This window comes from Natrix helvetica (assembly GCF_964273705.1).
Source record: "Natrix helvetica genome assembly, chromosome: 16".
Lineage (NCBI taxonomy): Eukaryota > Metazoa > Chordata > Lepidosauria > Squamata > Natricidae > Natrix > Natrix helvetica.
The window spans coordinates 10,261,085-10,286,341 of record NC_138563.1 but is presented as its reverse complement, the minus strand read 5'-3'; the positions used below and the strand labels follow the sequence as shown (position 1 = coordinate 10,286,341).

At 49.0% G+C, this 25,257-nt stretch overlaps 1 protein-coding gene across 4 annotated transcripts in view; it reads left to right on the top strand.

The window, feature by feature from the left end:
* USF1 (upstream transcription factor 1) overlaps nucleotides 1-25,257 on the top strand; it is a 279,354-nt gene that overhangs the window by 43,117 nt on the left and 210,980 nt on the right. The window lies entirely within an intron of this gene.

Here is a 25,257-nt window from a genome sequence, read left to right as displayed (position 1 = left end):
CAATACTCTAATAAATTGCTTTTAAGTGGACATCCCACTTTGTGCTTAATTGAAACAAGTGTGCTGTGCCTGAATTTTGGCCTAATTTGGCCTTCTTTGTGGTGGGTGTGAAGGAGCTTCTCCCTGTCATTATTTGATACGCTCTATATGGGTTTTCCAAAAGCCCGTACCATGTAAGACCATCTCCAGACATCTGACACTCTTCTCAGTTGGATCTCCTGAATGGTCCCCTTGTCTTCCAGCAGAAACCGCTACAAGGGATTCTCTTAAGGCCAAGGAAGCTTCATATTCTCCTATCTCACCTCTTCGACCTCCCACCAGGTGCAGTGATTCCGTGTTTCCCAGTTGTCAGGAAGGTTAAAGTCCCCTATTTCTGTGCTTCCTGTTAATCAGCTAAAAGATTAGCAAAAGGTTCTTCTTGTTCCTCTGATTGGATAATCCGGAGTTTACACCTATGGTAACCACATTCCGTTTTCCTTTCATAATCACCCAAGAGCATTTAATGGGGGATTTTTTTTTTCAATTCTAAAAAGGATTAGCGGTTGATGTGCAACTTCACCTCTTCTTCTGTTGCGTCTGTTATGAACATTTTAAATGCTTCTGGATTTCATCCCACCAGGTTTCAGTAATGGCAGTAATGTTGTATTTATTCTCATGCACTAATAGAAAATTTACTCAATCATTGATTTCAACAACGTGGATGTGCTTTAAAAAATACACGGGTAATAACTTTTGTCTTAGTAACAATTGCAGTTAAACTTATATACCGCTTTACAGCCTTCTCTAAGCTGTTTACAAGAGTTTGCATATTGGCCTCAACAATCTGTAAGCGCTTTCCGGCCCTGTCCTTCAACTCCTAGAGCAAATCTTTTCAGTAGATCTCTTCAGGAAAGACCCAGTGCAATGAATGGCCTTGGTGAAAAGAGGATTTATGCTGCTGTCCCGTAAGTGGACACCATTCTGAGAGCACCTGCAATGATTTTTGGCCACTCCAAAATGGCAGCCACTTGGTGGACAGCACTCCGTGGCTTCCACTCTATAGGGAAGCTGAGGGCCAAAGCAGCTGCTCTCTTCGAGCATCCTCCTCTATTGGGATTCTGGAGATCATGTTTGGAAGGACGTATGATCCACAGCCCTGCCTTAATGGAACTTCCCTTCCACATGCAGGGAAGTAGGCAGTGGGGTACCCCAAGGTTCTCCCTGCTTACTCTTTCCTTAGGAATACCAATTAGCATTAACTAGGTAAACGGGGAAGGAACAGAACGGAGCTGGAGGGGACCTGGGAGGTCACTTAGTGTGACAGCCAATTGATCGACAAACACAAGGTGTGAGACCAGAATATACTTTTATTTTGGTACCAGGAGAGAAGGACCCTGGCCTTGAAAGCCTCCAAGTCCCAGATTACAGTTTTACACTCAATTTTTATACTCCAAGGTGAGTTACACAGACGCCCTTTCCCTGTCAATAATGCCAATAATATTTATTGGTTACCTGAGTTACAGTCCGTCCCCCCAAAGCTTTTACACTTGTTATGCTAAATAGCTACATCTCAGGCCACCTGTTGCCTCCCCCAGGTCACAGGTATCTTGCAAAGCTTCTAGTTTCGTGTTCTAGCTATGTGGTTTTGGGGCTTTTCTTGTAAGGGAGCTATTCTTGCATTCAACATCATGGCTAAGTGGTTTCTGACAGCTAAATTTTTTCCTTCTGTGGAAGCCCAATGATTCAGAACACAATTGCAATTGAGTCCAAGGCTCCAGAATGAGAAGTGAGGATGGCCCAGGTAAGCACCCAGGAAGGTGGACTAAATTATGATTACGCCCAGGTACCACGAAGAGCATTCCACAAAAGGAAAATAAGGCAAGGAGATAAACTACACAGAAGTTCCTGAACTACAAAAAGGTGGGGGGGGGGAGATACCAGTATTCTAAAACCACTTTTATCTTCTTCCCTTAATGATTTGGCCCTCCCAAATGTAGGCGCCCCACAATAATAAGAAGGTGTTTTAACATTTGCAAACTGCCAGGAGTCTCCGGGGATCAGGTGGCCAGGAAATGTAAATAGAATTCATTATAATACAAGGAAGGATGGCTACATTCAAGGCTGGCAACAACCATCGCGACCTCGCCCGCTCTTACTTCCCGTAGGGAGAGGAAGAGGGTCTTGGTGCCAGGCGGCCAGGAGCACCTGGACCCAGCTGCAATCCCCCTTCTCCCGCCCCCCGAGGAAAGGGGGCCATCTGGAGATGCCCATGGGGCTGCAGGCTAAATGGGGCGGGGAAGGGAGCAGCTCCGGGGAGGCAGAAAGGGTTCCGGCACAGGAAAGCCGAGGCTGGCGATGGGAACCTCTGTTCCCGTCCATTGCAGCCGCTTTGGGAATCCCCCATTCACCCCCATCGCCCCCCACCCTGTTTAATTTCACTAATCCGGGCGAAGGGGAGGGAGCGGCGGGCCTTGGCTCTGGTCTTCTCCGCCCGGCCCCCGCATTCAGGCAGGGGGATGCCGAGAGGCCCTCCTGGGGCTGCAGCCTTCCCCCCCATCTGGGGTCCGTCCCCCCCGGCAAAGTGGGTCGGGCGGTCTGGGGGGGCAGCCAGATGAGGGAAAGCCGAAGGGGCCACGGAGGTTTCCGCCCTTTTAATGTCCTCCTTTTGCACTAAAGACCTGAGCTAATCTGATGCTGGGGCCCAGTGAGGCTTAGACCGATGGAGAAAGTTCCCTTCTCAGCTGACACAATAAGAAGAAGCCATCTGGAAAGGACCTTAGAGGACTTCTAGCCCAACCCTCTGCTCAAGCAGGAGATCTGATCCCAAAGGTGCTTTTTCAGGAGGCAGCTGGATTTTCTTTGCTTTCACTTCTCACCCAAGAAATGTCCTCTGTTAATAGAACAGAACAGAAGGGAATTCTTTATTGGCCAAGTGTGATTGGACACACAAGGAGTTTGTCTTTGGTGCATCACCTCTCACGGTGTACCTGAAGAAAAATAAAAGGCATTCATTAAGATACAACACTTAGTGATAGTCGTGAGTTGCTAATAAGCAATCAAATCCTACTAAGAAACAAACAGAACCATATAAATTGTAAAGATATGAGCAACATAGTAATAAGTGGGAAGAGACAGTTACCGAGAAGGATAAGAAGAAGAATAGTAATGCAGTCTTAGGAGGTGTTGTGGGAATTCGTTGTTGAGCAGAGTGATGGCAGGTTGGGGAAACCTGTTCTTGTGTCTAGTTGTCTTGGTGTGCAGTGCCCTATACACCCCAGAGACATTAAGCATGGTAGTCAGCCTGCCCCTCCCCACTCTAGCTGCCTTACTAGTCCCTCCCTCCCCACAAATTATTCAAAGCGCAGATAGAAAGATGATAGGGAGAATATATAAATTTCTCCTGAAGGATAAAATGGAAGAGGAAATTGTGAAAAAACAAATGATAAAATGGGCGCGGAACTTTGCTTATAATATTGAATTAGACAAATGGGAAAAATTTGGGGGAACAAATTTAAAAATGACACTATCGGTTGCATACAAGGAAAACTAGAACAAAATGTTTTACAGATGGCACCTGGCACCAACAAGGTTAGCTAAAATCTTAGCAAATACCTCCCCAAAATGTTGGAAATGCGAATCAATACACAGAACATATTACCATTTATGGTGGACCTGTGAGGAGGCTAAAGGTTTTTGGAAAAAGATCAAAAATTGGCTGGAGGCAATAATGGGTTAAAATAGAATGGAAACCTGAAGTTGTTTTTATTCGGAATGTCTGCGAAATACAAAAATGAAATCCAGTATTTAATACTACATATAATTACGGCGGCAAGGATTGCCTTTGCCCAGAAATGGAAAAACAAATTAGCTCCAAGTGAAGATGAAATAATAAGAATGGTTATGGATTGTGCTGAAATGGACAAACTTGTTAGGGTGTGAATTCCGTCCTGAATTATAGAATTTTGGACCGTGGAATTTCCTTGTAGCATACTTTTGAAATAAGCGAAAATAAACCCGAGGCACGATGTAATAAAAAACATTTTAATATAAAAGAAAGTAAAAATTCTACCAGATATGGGATAAACGGTATAGGTGGATGGAGGAAAGAAATAAGAATCAATGAAGGAATATAACAAAACTCAAAAATAATAGTTATGAGTAAAATAAGAGGGTTAAGAATGGTGAAATCGGAATGAAATACAATAGAAGGGGAAATAATATAAGGTGAGCGGTATCGATTGATAATTGCTATTAGAAAGAACAGGAAGCCCCTGTTCGTATTGTATTGTGTAAATGTGGTGTACGTCTAAGTTTTTTTTTTTAAACAAAATTTTATTAGTTTTACAAAATTTCAGGAAAAAAGGGTAATTGGTAATGTTACAAATTTTGACAGCTACATTATGAAGGAAATGGTACTCCCCCCAGTTCTCATAACTTTCACTGTTAATAGATTGGATAATTACTACTTAGCAATATTTTGACAGCATATTTTTACCTTATATCTTTCAATAATTTCAATCTATTTTATATCAAACAGAAAAAAAATTCCCTGTATCAGCAATTGCATTATTTTTCTAACTCACTTTTGTGATCTAAGTTTTCTCAATGTTGCCTCTTCCCCCCCCTCCCACCAGCAAGGCTCCGGCACCTCCCGTGTCTTGTGTGTCTTGTGTGGTGTCATCAGCTTTATCTAGGAGAGCTTTGTTTTTTTCCACAAAGGCCTCCGCCTCCGTAGTTATATTGATTCTAACTCTATTGCCTTCCCAGAATATCAACATACATTCTGGCAGGAGCCAACGAAACCAAATCCCTTTTTCAAATAGTTTTTTCGCTAAAAGCGAATATTTTTTTCTTTTATCTCTAACTTTCTTTGGGATTTGTTTCAGAATGGCTATCTCTCTATCCTTGTATTTTAACATTTGCCCCCTTTGTGCACTCAGGATCTCATCTCTTGTAGTCTTTCTAAGAAATTTAATGTGAACCTCTCTTGGAATATTGTGTGTTCTAGCATAGGCTATAGACCAGATCCATATCCCATCCCAGCTGCTGTCTGTCTTTTTTAATATATTCAGCCAGTAATTTTGTCATAATCTCCCTCAAGTCTTCATCATCAGCCTCAATTACATTTTGAAATCTAAGGAAAAAAGACATCCTTTCAAATTCCATTTTTATCTGATGGTTCTCAAGTTCTTGGTTTCCTCTCTGGACCCCCCTCACCTCCCCGCTCATCTCAGCCGTCCCCTCCTCCAAAACTTCCAGTCTTTGTGTATTTTGAGCCGTTCTGTTTTAGTTCTCTTTGAGCTGCTCATTCATTTCTTTCAATTGGTTTTTCAGGTCTTCCTGCCCCTTTAAAATCTTTTGAAGCAACTGCTGAGTTAGGTCCTCCTCAGGGGGTTTGGGTTGTCCTGCGGCGATCCCAGGGGGCTCCACTAGCCGTGGCAACCTGAGGGATTTTGGCCCGGTTCGAGGCTGCCTCTCACACCGGGGGCGAGACCCATGAAAAGAAGGCTCTGACACCGTTCGGGATGAAATCGTCGCCCCGAGCAGTCTCGGGAAGCTGTTTTTATTAGGGTAAAAAAAGCAGGGTTCCGCGAATCGTACATAATAGTTTCCTGTGTAAGCACAGCAAGGCATGGAAACATCACAGTTCATGGTTATGTGGTTGGAACAGGATATACAGAAATATACAGAGTGCAGCTACATTTTCTGCTTGCTATATTCCACATTGCTTTGCAAGCTGTTACTTTGCAAACCCAGCTTTCTAAATGGGGCCCTCCCAGTGGGCATCCAGCTCAACCCATGTTCACTCTTGTCTGACAAGAATCCCAACATCTCCTTTTTTTTTTTATTTTGTCGGAAAAAGCTGTGGTAGGTCAAGCCGGAGTGTAGCCCCAGACTCCTCCGTGTCAGGGGAAAAATATTTCACCCTGAACTAGATGAGGTCTTAGATCGCGGCTTTTCCAAACAGCATTATCTTTAAGGTGCGAAAAAGAAATAAAATCCCGGAAAACATATTCTAATGAGAAACAAAATTTTTAATACAAAAATAAGAAATAGAAAATAAAACAAATCTATCTAATTGTTACATTTTGGCAGAAACAGTTTGTCTACCAGCTTCCTGGCAGATGGACAAAGATCAAAAGGAAAGAAGTCTCTGGAATGTGTGAAGAGCAGGCGCAGTACATCATTGTCAGATAAGACCTTATGACAGCGATGGCGAACCTTTTTTGCCTCGCGTGCCATAAGTGGGGGGAGTGCAGGGGGGTCGTATGCGAGTGTGCTGCACCCATAATGCAATGCGTGACCCCCAGTGCGCATGCGCGCACTACAGGCTCTTCCCCCCCTCATTTTTACATGCTTTTCTCGCCCTCCCCAGGCTCCAGAGGCTTTATAGGAGCCTGGGGAGGGCAAAAACAGCCTCCCCCACCCCCCTGGATGCCTACCGGAGGCATCAGGGAAGCCTCCGGACAGTCCCTGAAGCCTTCGGAGCGCTCAAAACGACCCTCCAAGCAAACCGGAAGTCACTGGAGGGCGTCCTGGGGGGCGGGGGAGGCTGTTTTCCCCCTCCCCAGGCTCCTGTAAAGCCTCTGGAGCTTGGGGAGGGCGAAAAATGGCTTTAAAAAGGGTGAACTCAGCTGGCCAGCACGCGCATGCGCACTGGCCAGCTGACAGGGCAGCGCCTTGCGTGCCCTGACAATTGCTCCGCGTGCCACCTGTGGCACACATGCCATAGGTTCGCCATCATTGCCTTATGACCTTCGCAGTAACTCTTTCAGTAACTATTCAGTTTCAGTTCGGCTAGCAAACATTTAACGCAGTGACACTCCGAGCCTGAGGGTCACTTCCACTCGCCATCCATTGGGCACAGAGTCAAGTCCTCCGACCCGACCCGTACCGTTTGACCTTACCTTTTTGATGTCTGAGGAGATGTTTATATGTTAGCATGGCAGGCAGAATGATTTAGAAGACTGTGTCTTCCTCATCCTCGCTGTTCAGGATGAAGAGATTTTTTTTCCTGACATATCATCCTGTGGCACAGACTGATAGGGGCTGCCACCTTCCTGGGTCCAGAGGGTATTCTGGGATTGTAATAGCAAGGTCTCTAATGAATCTATTTTACTTTTGACAAATCTAGAGAAGCGATGAAACAAGCATGGGCCAAATATGCACATTAATACAAGCAAAATTAATGGTCCTATAAGAGCGCTTAGCAGGGTGGTGAGCCAAGGAGGGAATTTAAACCAACTTTCGAGCCATCCCTGTTGACCCTCCCTCTCCCTTTTTCGTTTATTCAGGCCCTCCCTGAATTTGTTCATGGAGTCCTGCACTATGCCAGAGTGGTCTGCGTAAGAGCAGCATTCTTCTCTTAAAGCTACACATAGCCCCCCTTCTTTTAGATAAATCAAGTCCTCTTCTGTTCTGCAGGACTACTTCTGAGAGGGAGGGTAGGGTGTTTGTAAGTGAAAGATGGACGTTTCTATTCTCTCTAGGTCTTCATCAATGGCTGCCCTGAGGTGGTGGTATTGAGTATACTGATGTGCGAAAGAAGCTATTCCAATCCCTGCTCCTGTTAGGCCAAGTCCCACCAAAAGAGCTACTGTGAGAGTGGAGATAGGTTCTCGCTTGTGTCTTATGAGTTCTGACCCTGAATAGGTGTTAAAAACTTCTTCTTCGGTGTGGAGGTATATGCGCGGTATGACTTGGACAAGAATGCAAAAGCCTTTGGTGCTTTCTTGATCCATTTGTGGCTAATGGTGGTGTCCAACATTGCGCCAAAGTCAAAGTACAGGTCAGGAAACCAGGATCCCGGCACCGCTATGGATGAGGTGGAGTTCAGGATGTCTGTGTGTGTGTCCAATACTTCCCATGTTAAGTTTTGGGGCCGGTGAGGATTGCTTTGCGTACAGTTAGGTGTGTAGAAGGCAATGCTCAGTAGCTGAAGGGCAACAGGTAACCACAGCATTCTTCCCAAACCGTCTTAATGTAGCTTAACCAAATACGGTCTGGTGTGTCTGGCTGGAACCCAAAACACTCGATCCGGCAGTTGGACGGCTGCGTAACCTCGACCCCAGGTGAGGAGATCAGCAGGCCCTCTCCATGTCAGGTCAGGTAAGTCACGGTAGTATACTTGTGGCTTGGGTAGGCCTGCAGATGGGGGAGAAGAAAAGTGTCACTCTGCAGCGGTTGCGAGTGGTTGTCCAGTTAAGTTTAAAAAATTCAACACATATAATAATAATAATAATAATAATAATAATAATAATAATAATAATAATAATAATTTTATTTGATTAGCCGCAACCCTCTCCCGAAGGACTCGGGGCGGCGTACAATCAAAACAAATAAAATACAGATAGAGACAACATACATACATAAGAAACAAAGACATATACATGTGCATGGAGGAGGTAGACTAATAAGTGAAGACAATTAAAAAACACAATTTAAAATCCCATTAAATAAAATTACCGAATTAAAAAACCCGTCAGGAGCATTATGCAGTTATGGTTGAGCCAGGCCAGCTATTTGGAATAGGTGGGTCTTGAACTTTATACGGAAGGAGCGGAGGTCAGTGGTGGTCCTAATATCCGGAGGGAGGTCATTCCACAGGGCTGGGCCCGCCACAGAGAAGGCTCTGCTCCTAGGCGCCGCCCCTCGGCACTGTCTGGTGGACGGCACCTGGAGAAGTCCCTCTCTGTGCGAGCGGATGGGTCGCAGGGATGTATGGGGCAGAATACGATCCCGCAGGTAACTAGGTCCTGAGCCATGGAGCGCTTTAAAGATCGTAATCAAGACCTTGAAACGCACCCGATAGACCACAGGAAGCCAGTGCAGCTCGCGCAGGAGAGGTGTCACATGGGAGTACCTAGTACTCCCCATAATCACCCGCGCGGCCGCATTCTGGACCAACTGCAGTCTCCGAGTGCATTTCAAGGGAAGCCCCATGTAGAGAGCGTTGCAGTAGTCCAGGCGAGACGTCACCAGCGCATGGGTGACTGTGCGTAGGGCGTCCCGGTCCAATAGGGGGCGCAATTGGCGCACCAGGCGAACCTGGTGGAACGCCCCCCTGGCCACGGCTGTCACATGGTCATCCATGGACAGCCTGGCATCCAGGAGGACGCCCAAATTGCGCGCCCGCTCCACGGGGGCGAGTTGAATGCCCCCAATGGCCAGAGATGGAATTAACTGGTTGAACCGGGGGTCCGGAACCCACAGCCACTCCGTCTTGGAAGCGTTGAGCTTGAGTCGGTTGTCATCCATAAGCAACGATTCAAGGTGTCTTGCACCGCTGGGAGACCAGGGGTATTTTCCCCCTCTTTCGAATATCTTTGGAGGGCATTTTTCAATGTTTGTGTCAGGCCTGTAGTTATATTCTTTTTAGGATCTTTGGCCTGCCACACTTTCTTATAATTTTCTATGCTGTTTCAATAGTGAAGTAGTTGGGAGGGGGGAATAGAAAGGAGTAGGATTGTGGAATGTATTGTTATGGATTTTCTTAGAAGCTCAAGGTCGTCTTTTGTCTCCGCACCTCGACACCTGGCCGGAAGAAGATGGGTGTACATGCCAGCGTGGAAGATGATGATTGGAACATGTGATGGATTTGTGGGTGTGGGGATAGATCATGAACTTTCAACTGGGTGAACCCACAGGATGTAAATCAGAGTTGGAATTCCATAGAGGTGCTAACATGCCTGTAGAATAAATTGGACTTTTAAATATGGTTTTGCCTTGGACAATGATTTAATTCTGTATGGTATTTAGAATCCTAACAGTTTGGTTAGCCCTTTCTACGAGGCCTTGGGCCTGGCTATTGTAGGGCAAACCAAACTTGTGGACAATGGACCATTGATTACAGAATGCAGCAAAGGCTGTGCTGGTGTAAGCAGGACCATTGTCTGTTTTTAATTCTTTTGGGCGTCCCATCGTTGCAAAAGTCCGAATGCAATGATTTATGACATGTTTGGTGGCTTCACCCCTTTGTGGGGATGCCATAATAAATCCTGAATAAATATCTATGGAAATGTGCAAATATTTCCATGGGGCAAAGGAAAGGTATAGAATCATCCATTTGCCAGATTTCACAAGTCGTCACATATTTATCCTCATGGTCCGTCCTCAAAAACAGATCTCTGACTTCCTCTCACTATCTGAAATCCTCTCTTCCAATGACCAGTTACTGTACAAAATGCACATTGATTTGGTCCCAAAACGACCTCATCAACTGCCAAAGCTAACATCTCCGTCTGCTACTGTCCTTAGCAACATGCTTTTTTCTTCCTCTGTCTCTGCAACATCCATTACCTTCCAATAAACAAAGCACATATCATTCCTTTTCCCACTTCCATCCTGACTTCCAAATCAGGCCAAATACCTGCTACCACATTCTCTTCCCATCTATAAACAAAGTAACCCTTTTCAGCACCAATATCTGATCGTCCTTCTAAATTTCCTTGTAAACTGAGCTGTATTCAAACAAAAATGTTACTCACTCTCTCTGACTACATATTGTAATGTCTAAGTCATCTCTGTAAGAATTCCTAAGAGTGCAGCAACCAGCGCTGCCGACAGACAAACAAACAAACAAAAAAACAACAGACAAACAAATAAATAAACAAACAAACGTGCCATCTCTTAAGTATGCAAAGTGCACGCAAACATAAAAACATAAAAGAGTAAAAAAAACAGCTTCAAAAATAAAACAAACAATCTAAATAAGGTAATTTGAGTCAATAATTCAGGGCCCCACACACGAGGGAGGCCACATGCTGGACCTTGTTTTCATCTCTGGTCGATGGAAGAGTGATCTGGGAATAGGGGATCAGGTTATCACTCCCCTGTCATGGTCAGATCACTCGCTTCTCCGGTTGGACTTCCCTGACGCCACCCCCCATCGCGGGGAGGCGGAACTAGAAGATCTTAGATGGTTCCGCCCCAGGCGACTGATGGAACCAGATAGGTTCCAGACGGAGCTTGGGTCACTTCCTGTAGCCCTGACCCGCTCCCGGACGGAGGACCTGGTGCCGCATGGAACAATGCGGTGGCCGGGGCCTTGGACCGGGTGGCGCCCTTGCGGCCTCTCCGGTGGCAGCAAACCACCCTGGCCCCTTGGTTCACCGAGGAGCTGAGGGTGATGAAGCGCCACAAGAGAGGCCTAGAGAGCAGATGGAGATCCTCTCGTGCCGAATCTGACCGAACACAGGTAAGAGCCCATTTACGGACCTACCTTGTGGCACTAAGGGTGGCTAAACGTTGATATTACGCCACCCTTATTGCGTCCGCAGAAAACCGCCCTGCCGCCCTGTTTCGGGTGACCCGCTCCCTCCTTTCACAGAGGTCGCGGGAAGCCCATTTGCAGGGGAGGGCAGAGGAATTTGGGGAATATCTGCAGGACAAAATCGCTCAAATCCGGAGCGAATGGGTCCCCCTCAGTGATCGTGGGGAGACACCGGAGGCGAGTCTTGAGGTACCACTCTGGGAGGAGTTTGACTCTGTTGCCGCCGAGGATATGGACAGGCTACGCGGGCGACTGCGGGCCACCACATGTTTATTGGACCCGTGTCCCTCCTGGCTTGTACTGGCAGCCTGGGAGGTTACACGAGACTGGCTCCTGGGGCTGGTGAACGCCTCGCTGGGGGAGGGGTTCCTACCAACCGCCTTGAAAGAGGCGGTGGTGAGGCCCCTACTTAAGAGGCCTTCCCTGGACCCAGTAGAGTTAGCCAATTATCGTCCTGTCTCCAATCTTCCCTTTTTAGCGAAGGTTGTTGAGAGTGTGGTGGCGCAACATTTCCCTCGACACCTGGAGGAAATTACTTATCTAGACCCGCGCCAGTCCGGTTTCCGACCTGGCCACAGCACGGAGACGGCTTTGGTCGCGTTGGTAGATGATCTCTGGAGGGCGAAGGATGGGGGTTGTTCCTCCATCCTAGTCCTGTTAGATCTCTCAGCGGCTTTCGATACCATCGACCATGGTATCCTATTGCGTCGACTGGAGGGGATGGGGGTGAGGGGCACCGTTTTGCGGTGGTTCTCCTCCTTCCTCTCTGGTCGGACGCAATGTGTGTTGGTGGGGGAGCAGAGGTCGACCCTGAGGCCGCTCACGTGTGGAGTGCCACAGGGGTCGGTCCTCTCACCTCTCCTGTTCAACACATACATGAAACCGCTGGGCGAGATCATTCAAAGATTCGGGGTTGAGTGCCATCTGTATGCAGATGACACTCAGTTGTACATCTCTACCCCGAATCACCCCAACGAAGCCGTCGAGGTGATGTCTCGGTGTCTGGAAGCCGTGCGGGTCTGGATGGGTGACAACAGACTCAAGCTCAACCGTTCCAAGACGGAGTGGCTGTGGCTACCGGTGCCCCACTTTAGCCAATGTGTTCCATCTCTGGCCATCGGGGGGGAACAACTGCCCCCGGTGGATAGGGCACGCAATTTGGGCGTCCTCCTAGATTCCCGGCTGTCGCTAGATGATCATGTGACGGCCGTGGCTAGGGGGGCGTTCCACCAGGTTCGCCTGGTGTGCCAATTGCGCCCCTTACTAGAGCGGGACGCCCTTCGCACAATCACTCATGCCCTGGTGACTTCCCGTCTTGATTACTGCAACGCTCTTTACATGGGGCTCCCCTTGAGATGCACCCGAAGGCTCCAGCTGGTTCAGAATGCAGCCGCGCGGGTTATTATGGGGAGTACTAGGTACTCCCATGTAACACCTTTCCTGCGTGACCTGCACTGGCTGCCTGTGGCTTTTCGGGTGCGTTTCAAGGTGTTGATTGTCATCTTCAAAGCGCTCCATGGCTCGGGACCTAGTTATCTGCGGGATCGCATGCTAACCCATACATCCCTGCGACCAATCCACTCTCACAGAGAGGGTCTCCTCCGGGTACCTTCCGCTAAACAGTGCGGGCGGGCGGTGCCTAGGAATAGGGCCTTCTCTGTGATGGGCCCAACCCTCTGGAACGACCTCCCCCCCCCGATATTAGAACCACCTCGGATCTCCGCTCCTTCCGCGAGAAACTCAAGACCCACCTGTTTCGATTAGCCGGCCTGGCCTAATTGTAATTGTAATTGTATTTACAGGGAACATCTATTACTAACCTTCCTGGATGGCTTTTTAAATTTTAAATTGGGGTTTTAAACTGGTTTTAGAATTGTTTTTAATTATTTAAATTGGTTTTGGGTTTTATACACAGACGGTATGTGTGCGTTGTTTTGTCTGATGTCTTATGTTTTGTTGTTTTGAACATGAACGGTCTGTACACCGCCCCGAGTCCCTACGGGGAGAGGGGGCGGTCTATAAATTTAATAAACCTTAAACCTAAACCTTAAACCTTAATACTCTGAAATATAATTGGGTATGAGAATATCAAAAATTTCCAGAAGGCAAAGTTGCATTCCTGAGCCAAGATAGTAAAACTGCAAATGCAGGCATCAGATATCACCCTTTACCCCACCTTTCGCAGACTGGTACGTCAGGGAGAGAAAAGAAAAAAAATGGTGAAAAGAACACAGCCCCCCCTCCTCCTGCCTTCTCACCAGGAAAAAAGAGGGGGGTGAGAGGAAAGGGAAAAATGTTTTTAAAACGACAGGCTCCCTTTTCCTGGGAAGACAGGGAGAAAAAATAGCTTCTCATCATTCATCCAAAACACCTCTTTTAGCAAAACATCACTCCCTGCTTTTTCAGCCAACAGAACCTTGCACAAAACCACATTTCAAGCATCCAATGCTGACTACATACGCACCCATTCACATCTGTATTTACATTCCTTTTGCAATAAATCAGTCCCTTTTTGGGAGAGGGGCGGTCTAAAAATCTAAGAAATAAATAAAATAAATAAATAAATTAAATTTATTTCAATGAACTAGCTTACCCCCAAAGCAGCGAAAACCCAGGCAGTAGTTTTAATCACAAAAGTGATATAGGGCCCTTAACGACTGCCTGTGTTGCACAACTTCAAGGCGAAAGCCCATTCATTTTGCTGGCCAGCAATTAATTAATTGAATCACATTAATTTTACACACTATCATTATAGATGCAAAGAAGGTGTAACAAAAACAGCACACAACACATACGGTAAGTCAAAGGAAATTGGATGCACAGCGGGGGAGGATGCAGAGGCAGAAGTAGGAGGAGGAGCTTCCTAGGAGGAATGGCAGTCTACCTCTGAGCTCCCTTGATCATGGGGGCTTCTTAACGGGGGTAGGGGGTGCTGCCGACCCTCTTTACCATCTCGAGGGTCGGGAATGTATTTAGCAACCCCCTGGCTCTTTTTAAGATCAATTTGGTCCCTCAGGGTGACCAGGCAGCCAGGAGAAAGGAGAAAGGACGAAGGAGGAAAGGAGAGGGAGGAGGAACATACCGGAGATGGAGCTGGAAGCAAAGGCCCAAGCAGCGGAGAAGTGGTTTGAGCAGCTGCTTGAGTGGTGGAGCGACGGTTTGGCGGAGAAATGACCAGGGGAATGGCGGAGACCCAGGCGGTGACGGCGCCCGACCCTGCAACCCGAGCAGTGGCGGCTACAGTTGGCCACAAGAAACATCGAGCGCCATTTCTCCCGGCTGTGGTGAGCTGTTTAGATCGGAGGGGAGGCCGGCGAGGGCCGTGCGAAAGCCGCGGGAGAGAGGAGCGAGGCCGAGGCGCCGGGGGTCGCTGGAGGCCGCTGGAGGCCGTTAAAAGACCAGCAGGACAAGAGGCGGAGGGTAAGGGTTTTTGCCTGACATTTCCCCGACTTCTTTACCCTGCCCCTCGCTGTTAAGATGTTCCCCCCCGCTGAACTGGAATCTCCGCCTTATTGCCTTTACGAACTTTATGAACTGCTTCCTGGCTCCTACTGTGGACGTTCGTTTTTTCCCCCTCTTTCATTTGGGAGCCTTGATTTATTAACTTTACCAGCACTACAATACCCTACTATGTATTAAGCCCTGTTACAGCTAAAAGATCGCGATTTACCTGAGGTCAGACTTGCTACGGTTGCGAGAGTCCCCCCTCTCGCAGTTATGGCCCCCTGCCTTTTCCAGGGCCCACCTTGATGACGGGTTTATTAACCCAGAGAGGTGGAGGAAGCGGGGAATTAGGGGGTTTTTAATCAAATGTTTTTTAAATATTTTAGGGGGCTCTAGGGTGGGGGGGATTGTTACACAGGCCAGGAGTGTGGTTAGAGCCAGGCGAACAGGTGTGGTCAGGAGGGAAGTGAGCGGAGCGGGGGAGGGGAGGGAAAATAACATTCCTATAGAGGGCTCTGTGATACCTACGGTCGTAGGGAGGGGCAGATGCAAGGACAATAGAAGAACGTGTAGTCGGTTGGGAGACCGTGGTCGTTGGACACACCCGGTCGTTTGTACCAACCCCCGCATTCTAGGTGGTCAGGTTCTACAGAGCCAGGGCCTCAGGCTGATGCTGTGTAATGCGAGGTCCGTGGTCAACAAGGCCCCCCTCATTAACGATCTGATTTCAGAGGGGGAGCCGGACCTCGCAGGAATAACGGAGACCTGGTTGGGCCACGAGGGAGGTCTGCCCCTCGTGGAAATGTGCCCGCCGGGCTACCGTGTATTCCATCAGCCACGGGCCCAGGGCAGGGGTGGTGGGGTAGCGGTAATTATACGGGAGAATCTGGAACCGAGGGAATTCACTGTGCCGCAGATATCCGGGTGTGAGTCTCTGGGCGTGAGATGGGGCCCAAGGAGGCAGTTGGGCCTGCTGATTGTATACTTGGCTCCTTGCTATACATCAGCGGCCCTGCCCGAACTCCTCGAGCAGATCACTGAGATGGCGGTTGAAACCCCCAAACTTTTAGTTATGGGGGATTTCAACCTGCCATCGATGGGAGAAGCATCCGAGGCAGTTCGGGAGTTCATGGCTTCCATGGATCTGACTCAAGTAATTCAGGGCCCCACGCACGAGGGAGGCCACACACTGGATCTTGTTTTTGTCTCCGACCAGTGGACGAGTGATCTAGGAGTAGGGGATCTAGCCATCACGCCCCTGTCATGGTCAGATCACTCATTTCTCGGGCTCGATTTCCCTGGCGCTACCCCCCGCTGCGGGGAGGCGGAACCAGATTGTCCTAGATGGTTCCGCCCCAGGCGCCTGATGGAACCGGATAGGTTCCAGACGGAGCTTGGGCCACTTCCTGTGGACCTGACCCGCTCCCGGATGGAGGACTTGGTGGCTGCATGGAATAGTGCGGCCACCGGGGCCTTAGACCGGGTTGCGCCTTTGCGGCCTCTCCGGTGGCAACGAACCGCCCTGGCTCCCTGGTTCAACGAGGAGCTAAGGGCGATGAAATGCCACAAGAGACGCCCAGAGAGCAGATGGAGATCCTCTCGCTCCGAATTTGACCGAACACAGGTAAAAACCTACTTAAGGACTTACCTTGTGGCATTAAGAGCGGCCAAACGTCGATATTGTGCCACTCTTATTGCGTCTGCAGAGAACCGCCCTGCCGCCCTGTTTCGGGTGACCCGCTCCCTCTTGTCACAGAGGCAGCGGGAGCCCCCTTTGCAGGGCAGGGCAGAGGAATTTGGGGAATATCTGCAGGATAAAATCGCTCAAATCCGGAGGGAGTGGGCCTCCTTCAGTGTTCCAGGGGGGACGTCCGAGGCGAGTCTTGAGAGACCATGCTGGGAGGAGTTTGACTCTGTTGCCACCGAGGATTTGGACAGGTTGCGTGGGCGACTGCGAGCCACCACATGTTTATTGGACCCGTGTCCCTCCTGGCTTGTGCTGGCATCCTGGGAGGTCACACGAGGCTGGCTATTGGGACTTGTGAACGCTTCATTGAGTGAGGGGTTCCTGCCAGCCGCCTTGAAAGAGGCGGTTGTGAGGCCCTTGCTCAAGAAGCCTTCCCTGGACCCGATGGAGCTAGCAAATTATCGTCCTGTCTCCAACCTTCCTTTTTTAACGAAGGTTGTAGAGAGTGTGGTGGCTCAGCAGTTCCCACGTCACCTGGAGGAATCTGAGTATCTAGACCCGCACCAGTCCGGCTTCTGGCCCGGGCATAGCACGGAGACGGCCTTGGTCGCGTTGGTGGATGATCTCTGGAGGGCCAGAGATATGGGTTGCTCCTCTATCCTGGTCCTATTAGATCTCTCAGCGGCTTTTGATACCATTGACCATGGTATCCTACTGCGCCATCTGGGGGGGTTGGGGATAGGGGGCACCGTGTTGCGGTGGTTCCGCTCCTACCTCTCTGACCGGACGCAATGTTTGTTGGCAGGGGAGCGGAGGTCGACCCTGAGGCCGCTCACTTGTGGGGTGCCGCAGGGGTCGGTCCTCTCACCTCTCCTGTTCAACACATATATGAAGCCGCTGGGCGAGATCATCCGTGGTTTTGGGGTGGGATACCATCTGTACGCTGATGATACACAGCTGTACATTTCCACCCCAACGAGGCCGTCGAAGTGATGTCCCGGTGTTTGGAAGCCGTACGGGTCTGGATGGGAGACAACAGACTCAGACTCAACCCCTCCAAGATGGAGTGGCTGTGGCTACCGGCCCCCCGGTTCAACCAGTGCATTCCATCGCTGGCCATTGGGGGCGAGCAACTGGCCCCCGTGGAGCGGGCGCGCAATTTGGGCGTCCTCCTCGACGCCCGACTGTCTATGGATGACCATGTGGCAGCCGTGGTGAGGGGGGCGTTCCACCAGGTTCGCCTGGTGCGCCAATTGCGCCCCCTATTGGACCGGTATGCCCTCCGCACAGTCACTCACGCGCTGGTGACGTCTCGCCTGGACTACTGTAACGCTCTCTACATGGGGCTCCCCTTGAGATGCACCCGGAGACTGCAACTGGTCCAGAATGCGGCCGCACGGGCAATCATGGGGAGAACGAAGTTCTCCCATATAACACCTCTCCTGCGCGAGCTGCACTGGCTCCCTGTGGTCTACCGGGTGCGCTTCAAGGTGTTAGTTACCATCTTCAAAGCGCTCCATGGCACAGGACCTAGCTATCTGCGGGATCGCATTCTGCCCCATACATCCCTGCGTCCAATTTGCTCTCACAGAGAGGGACTCCTCCGGGTGCCGTCCACCAGGCAGTGTCAGAGGGCGGCGCCCAGGAATAGGGCCTTCTCTGTGATGGGCCCAGCCCTCTGGAATGACCTCCCCCCAGACATCAGGACAACGACCGATCTCCGCTCCTTCCGCACGAAACTCAAGACCCACCTGTTCCAACTAGCCGGCCTGGCTTAACTAGAAATTTCTAACCTCCCTGGCAATTTTAATTATTTTAATATTTTATACGTAAATTTTGGGGTTTTTTAACTGTTTTAATTGTTTTAGTTATTTATTTGAACTTGACTGTTAAATATTGGTGTTACCTCCTCCATGCCACACTTGTATTTTGATTTAATTGTACGTCACCCCGAGTCCCTTTGCGGAGAGGGGGCGACTGATAAATCGAAATAAATAAATAAGAAGTCAGGAAAGGGGAAGCGAGAGTTGTATTTTTTCCGAGACAATTTACAATCCGTAGACACATAAATCATTTTGTATTTTTGAAAGCCATTCCATACGATGATATACTAAGGTTTTGATCCCTGATGAAAGAGAGGGCGAGATGTTACCCCCCTTGGAATTTTACACTCTCTTTTAAAATAACTCTTTCCTTGAGGTTTGCTGCCTTGTAATAAAGCAGCTACTAACAAATTAGTTTTATAAGAAGATGTTCCTATGTCCTGACACACTTTAATCATATCTGCCAAATGTATTTTAGAAGGGAAATCAAATTCTTTTTTGATATCACAGGCAGGACTTTCCCGTTATTTTTAAAATCAGCCAATTGTTTTGGTTTATTGGTAAGGGTTTGCCATGATTAAGAGAGAAGGCCAATTAATTCCTTTTTTTTTCAAACGAGGGAGAGATTTCCCTCCATTTGAGGCAATTTTAGTCTCCGTTTTTGATGCGAGAGATGGTCTTATGCCCTCTAAAGGCAGCTAAAGAGCGAGAAGAATCGGTTAGTTCTCTCAGCTCATGAAGGTGTTGAGCTTGAGCCTGAGAAAACTTTCCGCCCATACTTACTGAAGAGTCTCGAATCGTCCCAGTTTCCCGATTGAGATGAAATGCGCGCGGCCGTTCCCAGGTGAGTAAGTACAGACGGTCCGAGGCGTCCTTTCCGTGGCACGCTGAGCCGAATTACGTTGGGGTCACCAGTTGCGGCGATCCCAGGGGGCCCCACTAGCCGTGGCAACCTGAGGGATTTTGGCCCGGTTCGAGGCTGCCTCTCACACCGGGGGCGAGACCCATGAAAAGAAGGCATCCCAGTGGGCATCCAGCTCAACCCGTGCTCACTCTTGTCTGACAAGAATCCCAACAGTGTCCACTGGGGCTGGACGTAGAAGATGTTGGAGCAGAGCCAGCAAAGCCTGGTTTCCCAGGTGGCGGTCTCTTCGGTGCCATTTTAATAAGGAGAACTCAGAGGAGTCTGTGTCAATATGATGAGATGGCAGTTATGGAAGGGGATAGCCAAGAGAGATCGCAAGGGAGGCAGTCCAGACAGTACTAGGGACCTTTTCTATAGTTCAAATCCAGACAACAAAATCCATTATTCCAAGTCCAGGGTACAGTATATCAAGAGATGTTTCTGAGTGTCACGGAGACAAAGACAAAATGACGGCACTTTCCATGGGTGGAGTCAAATTTCAAAGTACATAAAGACAGCGGAAGTGTGCCATCTTGCCTTGCCAGCACCGGGATCAGAAGGCAACAGACTAAAAGTTTTCAAAGTTTTCAAAAAAAAAGTCAGATCATCACTTCTCTTTCACAATTGCAGCAGGGTGTTCATCTGCTTGCTTGCTATGAGTGTGATTTTATTCTAAAGCTCTCCCCTCTCCTGCTCCAAGGGCAGAGAGCAATCCAAAGCCGCTTTTCCAAGGGGAGGGGAATCCCCCTCCCTCCAATCGTACTTCCCAGGAACGATTGAAGAGCTTTAAAAAGCTGGCAATCCTTCATTTAAAAGTCAAATAAGGGACTCGGGGAGGGTTCCCATCTCACCACATTGCAGCTGTAGCCTTCAGATCGTCAAGTTCGTCCAGCAGCCTCGACGCGAAAGCGCGCGGAAGCATGGAAGCTCCTCGCGCACCCCCTTTCGCCTCCTGGTGCCTAGGGCAATGCAGGAAGCTCCCCGCGGCTGCCGCCGATGCAGGGGACCCCCAGCTAGCCGCCCCTTTTGGCAGGGTGCCCCTCCGAGGCTCCCTGTGCCCCCCCCCCAATCGAGGGGAGCCCACCAAGAGCGCGCAGGGTGAGCGGAACACGCCCGTCGCTCTTAACAGCCGGAACCGGAAGTCCTGGTGTACGTCTAAGTTTTGTGTGTGTGTATTTTACATGTTTGTTAATAAAAAAACCGCAATAAATAAATAAATAAAATGGTCAAGCAATAATGAAAAGTAAGAGAGAAAGAGGCAGGTGGAGGTGGAGGCGGCCTTCTGGGACTGTTCCAGCGGCCCAGTCTGCCAAGCTACTACCAGTTCCACAGAACCAGGCCGAACCAGTAGGAATCCACCACTGATCCTAGCAAAGGCCACCTGCTCCCCCTTTTACACATACACCAACGCCAGGCAAATGTCTGTAGGAGGCAACCTGACCAATCACTCAAACCTCATTACTCCCAAAAGGCAAATTTGTGTATGTAGACTGCCTCTGTCAAGGGAAGCTCCACTCATTAATGTTGAGGGCTCCAGCAGCTAAAGACCCAGAAAGAATCCAACTTGGATCATATCAACGTTGCATGATTTCCTGTTTCTTTTTTCCAACAATGAGGTATTGATTTCTATGAGGAAATTCACCAGCAGGAGATTCTCCTCCTTAGCTCCTCTTTAACTGGAGAAAGTCTCCTTTTGGGCATGAATTCCAAATTCAGATATCCAGGAAGAAAATGTATCCATGCAGTTGCTGTTTAAAAACACACTTGTGTTGTCCCCAATTCGGGTCTGAGCCTGGTGTCGAAGCCAATGATGGACGCCAGACATGAGGTGCAGGTTTTCTTTTAAAAAATATTTTTTAAACATAAAGGACAACAAAAACCTCTCATCCATTACATACAGCATGTCGTTTGGTTACGAGCGTTTGTGCCTCCATATTTTCAATTACGTATACAATCACAAAATTTTCATCTAATATAACTAAGTACCTCACTTTCATTGTACATCGTATATTCAATTACAGTTAATATTTCTGTTTTCAGCGAACCTAATTCCCTTGCATCCTTGTCTATTTAATAACAATATACCTTTATGTAATCACTTATCTCATTCTGATTATTTTTACAGTGTAGAAGAATTTACCAACTGTTTATGTTTGTACATCACTACTTTCAATTATGCATAATCCCGCCAATCATCCATCAAGTATTCTTATGTTCCTTGTTGTCCTTGTACATCATACATTCAAGCAAAAATGTTATTCCTTCATTTTTAAACAGAGTTTTCTAAATACTCACTTCATACATGTACCAATCTTTCATTACTTCCTTATTAAACTATTTATCAACAAGATCTTTATAATATACATCACTACTTAGTTATGCATAATATCACCAATCATTTATCAAATATACATAGATTCATTATTATCTTATCCTTCATTTTAAAACAAAACATTCTAAATTATTCAATTCATATATATGTCAGTCTTTCATTGTATCATTATTAATCTATTTAACAACATGATTGTATTATCACTTATCTCCTTCAATTGAAACATAAATAAAACATTTTTCATTTCCAGGTTTTTTTATCAAGCCACTGATAAAACAAATCCCGTATCTTATAGAGTTGCTCATCTTCTTCTTCTCTAATTTCAAATGTCAATTTACTCATTTCAGCACACTCCATTATCTTTCGAACAACTTCCTCCTGTTTTGGTATTGTTTCATTTTTCCATTTTTTTGCAAATACGATTCTAGATGCTGTTAAAACATTTAAAACCCGATATTTCAGGTCTGTATTGTAAGTTTCTGGTACGATTCCCAATAAAAAAATCTCTGGTTTAAGGTCTATGTGTTTGTGTATTATTTTCTCCAACCACATGTGAATTTTAGTCCAGTATCTTTTGGCTTCAGTGCAATTCCACCACATGTGGTAATCTGAGCCCGGTGTCTGATGACATTTCCAACACTTTTCCAATTTATTCTTGGACATTCTTGCAATTCTCGTTGGGGGTAGATGCCACCTGTAAAATATCTTATACAAATTACCTCTATATTCAGTTGACATTGTCATTTTATAATTTTGAGACCACAATTTCTGCCATTTCTCTAAATCAATCCCATGTCCAAAATTTCCCCCCAAGCTATTATAGTTTCTTTAACTTCTTCCTCTTGTAGGTTGACCTCTAATAAATATCCATATAGTTTTTAAATTACTTTTTCATCAGTACCTGGGTTGGGTTTGTCCCTCTGGGGGGACGTCGCCTCCTCGACGTCCCCTCCCAGAGGAGAGAAAGGGATCCGCTAGAACGGCGGTTCTCAACCTTCCTCACGCAGTTCAACACGGCTCCTCATGTGGCGGTGACCCCCCCCCCCCAACCGTATAATTGGGCCCCAGCCTTCCCTTCGTCGCCACGTTCCTTTCTTTTATTTCATTTTCACCGCTTGGTTTCTCTCCTCAGAAACGGTACGTCTCGGCTTCCGTAGCCCCGCCCATCCACATCCGCCGCTCGGAGGGAGCTGTTTCCCGGCGTCCTCTGCGCTGCGCGCGCCTCCCTCCATCCCGGCTCCTCCTCCCCCCCCCGACCCCGCGCACAGGCGCACGCGCACACGGAGGGGCGTTCGGACTTGGGGCGTCTTGGGCGAGCGGAGCAGCGGGAGCCCCTCCCCTTCGGCCGCCCGGGGCCCCCCAGCCGCTCCTTCCCTTCGGGCGGCTCCTTTGGCCGCGGGAGGCTCCTGGCAGGGGCGGCGGGTGGCTGAGCTTTGCCCGGGCCCGTCCCCTCCCTTTCCCGGCTTCCCCGCCGCCTTCCCTGCCCGGGACTTGGAGCCCATCGGGGCTGGGGGCCTCTGCAGGCTCTAAGGACTCCGGGGGTCCCGGGCGACCCCTGTGCAAAGGCCCCGCCACCCCCAGGAGGAGAAGCGCTGCTCTGCTGGCAGCCAAAGCGCCGGAGGGATCCCCAGAAGGGAGGGAGCTCAGCCAGAGGGGATCCCGGGGAGGGGGCCGTTGGGGGACAAGGGAGCCCAGGAGGGACCTGGGGATCCACTGGAACTCAGGGGATCTTCAGGGGGGATCGAGGACCAGCTGGGAAGAAGCGCCTCCCCCCTCCCCATTTCTTTCCTGCGGGGGGGGAAGGACCCCTCCTCACTTTAGAGCTGAGCAGGGGGGAGACCAGCCGCGTGGGGAGCTCTGGGCCCCCCTGGAGGAGGAGCTGGAGAGGCTCATGCAGTTGCTCTGCTTGGGTGGGTCCTCTGGACTGGATCCCCTGGACCGGATCCCCTGCGGGGACCCCCAACCCTGCAGCCGAGGAGACCCCAAGGCCCCCCAGCTCCGGACAAAGTCTGGCTACCACCAAACGGGGGCCGGAGAAAGCGGGGTGGGAACAGGGGGGGGGGGCAAATAAACTCTGTACATGCTCAGGGGCTGCAGTGGCCTGTTTTCCACAAAGGGCGGTTGGGGATCCTGGGAACGGTTATTCCATGCCAAGCGTGGCCCTTGAGTGGCAGCTGCCAAGTGGATTCTAACTAAAATGGGCCCAATTGGCTGTGGAAGGGACAGGAGACCACAAAGAGATCTCCACTCTACCTGGAAGAAGCAAAGTCAAACCGCTTCTACTTTGGGGCTTCATTTATCAGAAATACACTTTCTAAATTGGGAAACGTGGCCCCGCGTGGCTCTGTCTAAAACGGCCCCCTTGGCTGGGGACCCATCAGAAAAGCCCTTTAAAATATCCCAATAACGTTCTGGTTGGTCACGTGACCGACCCTGTTTATGACCGTCCCGAGTTATGACCTTGATGGCAACCTCCATTGCGATATTTATGTCTATGTTCTTTAATAATAATTCTTCTTTAACATGCTGTGCAGAAATAAAGTACAAATGTATAACGTTCACTGGCCATAATTTCTTGGAAAGCGTAAAGGAGAAATCTGAAAAAGGGGCAAAGCTAAAAGAGGATCGAAAAGAAATATTATGTTTGTGACTTTGTTGACTGTGGAAAACTCAAGAGCAAAACCAAGAAATCCAATCATTAAATGATCCCTAAAGGAGGGCTTTCTGCAATAAAGATCTGCAAATCAGAATCTTCCCCCTCATTTGCACCCAGAAACCACCTGGAAACCAACCCAGTGTGCCTAGAATTGGCCTTACATGACTAAAGTTCACCAAGACACACAGATACACACTCATCTCTCGCCCATTGGAGCAATCTTCAAGGGCAGCCCCAAGGAAAGGGAAGGGCAGTCCTCCAGCTTCAACCTGAGAGGCTACTGAAACTATTTGGCAGAGATTGTCAGTGGAGTCTCTTGAAAAAAAACCCACAGAATTTTGCATTAAAATAAGCACAGGTTGACAAAAGAATAGAAAAGAAGGGAAGGAAGAAAGAAGGAAAGAATTCAAAAAAGCACAATATTGGTCATAAGGGTTTTTTTTAATGCTGCCATAACAGTGAACAGTTGTTACATAAATGGTCGTAAGTTGAGGGTTGCCTGTGTGAAAGTTGTTGCTTCCTCCACAGTGTTTCACACATGGAGAAGAAGCTCAATCACAAGAAATTCTTCAACCAGTGAGTTGGAATCAGAATTGTAGGGCTGGAAGGGACTTTGGAAGTCTTCTAGTCCACCCCCCTGCTCAAGCTCCAAGCTTCTTCCCAGCTGGTTCTCGATCCCCCCTGAAGATCCCCTGAGTTCCAGTGGATCCCCAGGTCCCTCCTGGGCTCCCTTGTCCCCCAACGGCCCCCTCCCCGGGATCCCCTCTGGCTGAGCTCCCTCCCTTCTGGGGATCCCTCCGGCGCTTTGGCTGCCAGCAGAGCAGCGCTTCTCCTCCTGGGGGTGGCGGGGCCTTTGCACAGGGGTCGCCCGGGACCCCCGGAGTCCGGAGAGCCTGCAGAGGCCCCCAGCCCCGATGGGCTCCAAGACCCGGGCAGGGAAGGCGGCGGAGAAGCCGGGAAAGGGAGGGGACGGGCCCGGGCAAAGCTCAGCCGCCCGCCGCCCCTGCCAGGAGCCTCCCGCGGCCAAAGGAGCCGCCCGAAGGGAAGGAGCGGCTGGGGGGGCCGAAGGGGAGGGGCTCCCGCAGCTCCGCTCGCCCAAGACGCCCCAAGTCCGAACGCCCCTCCGTGTGCGCGTGCGCGTGCGTCTCTGTGCGTGGGGT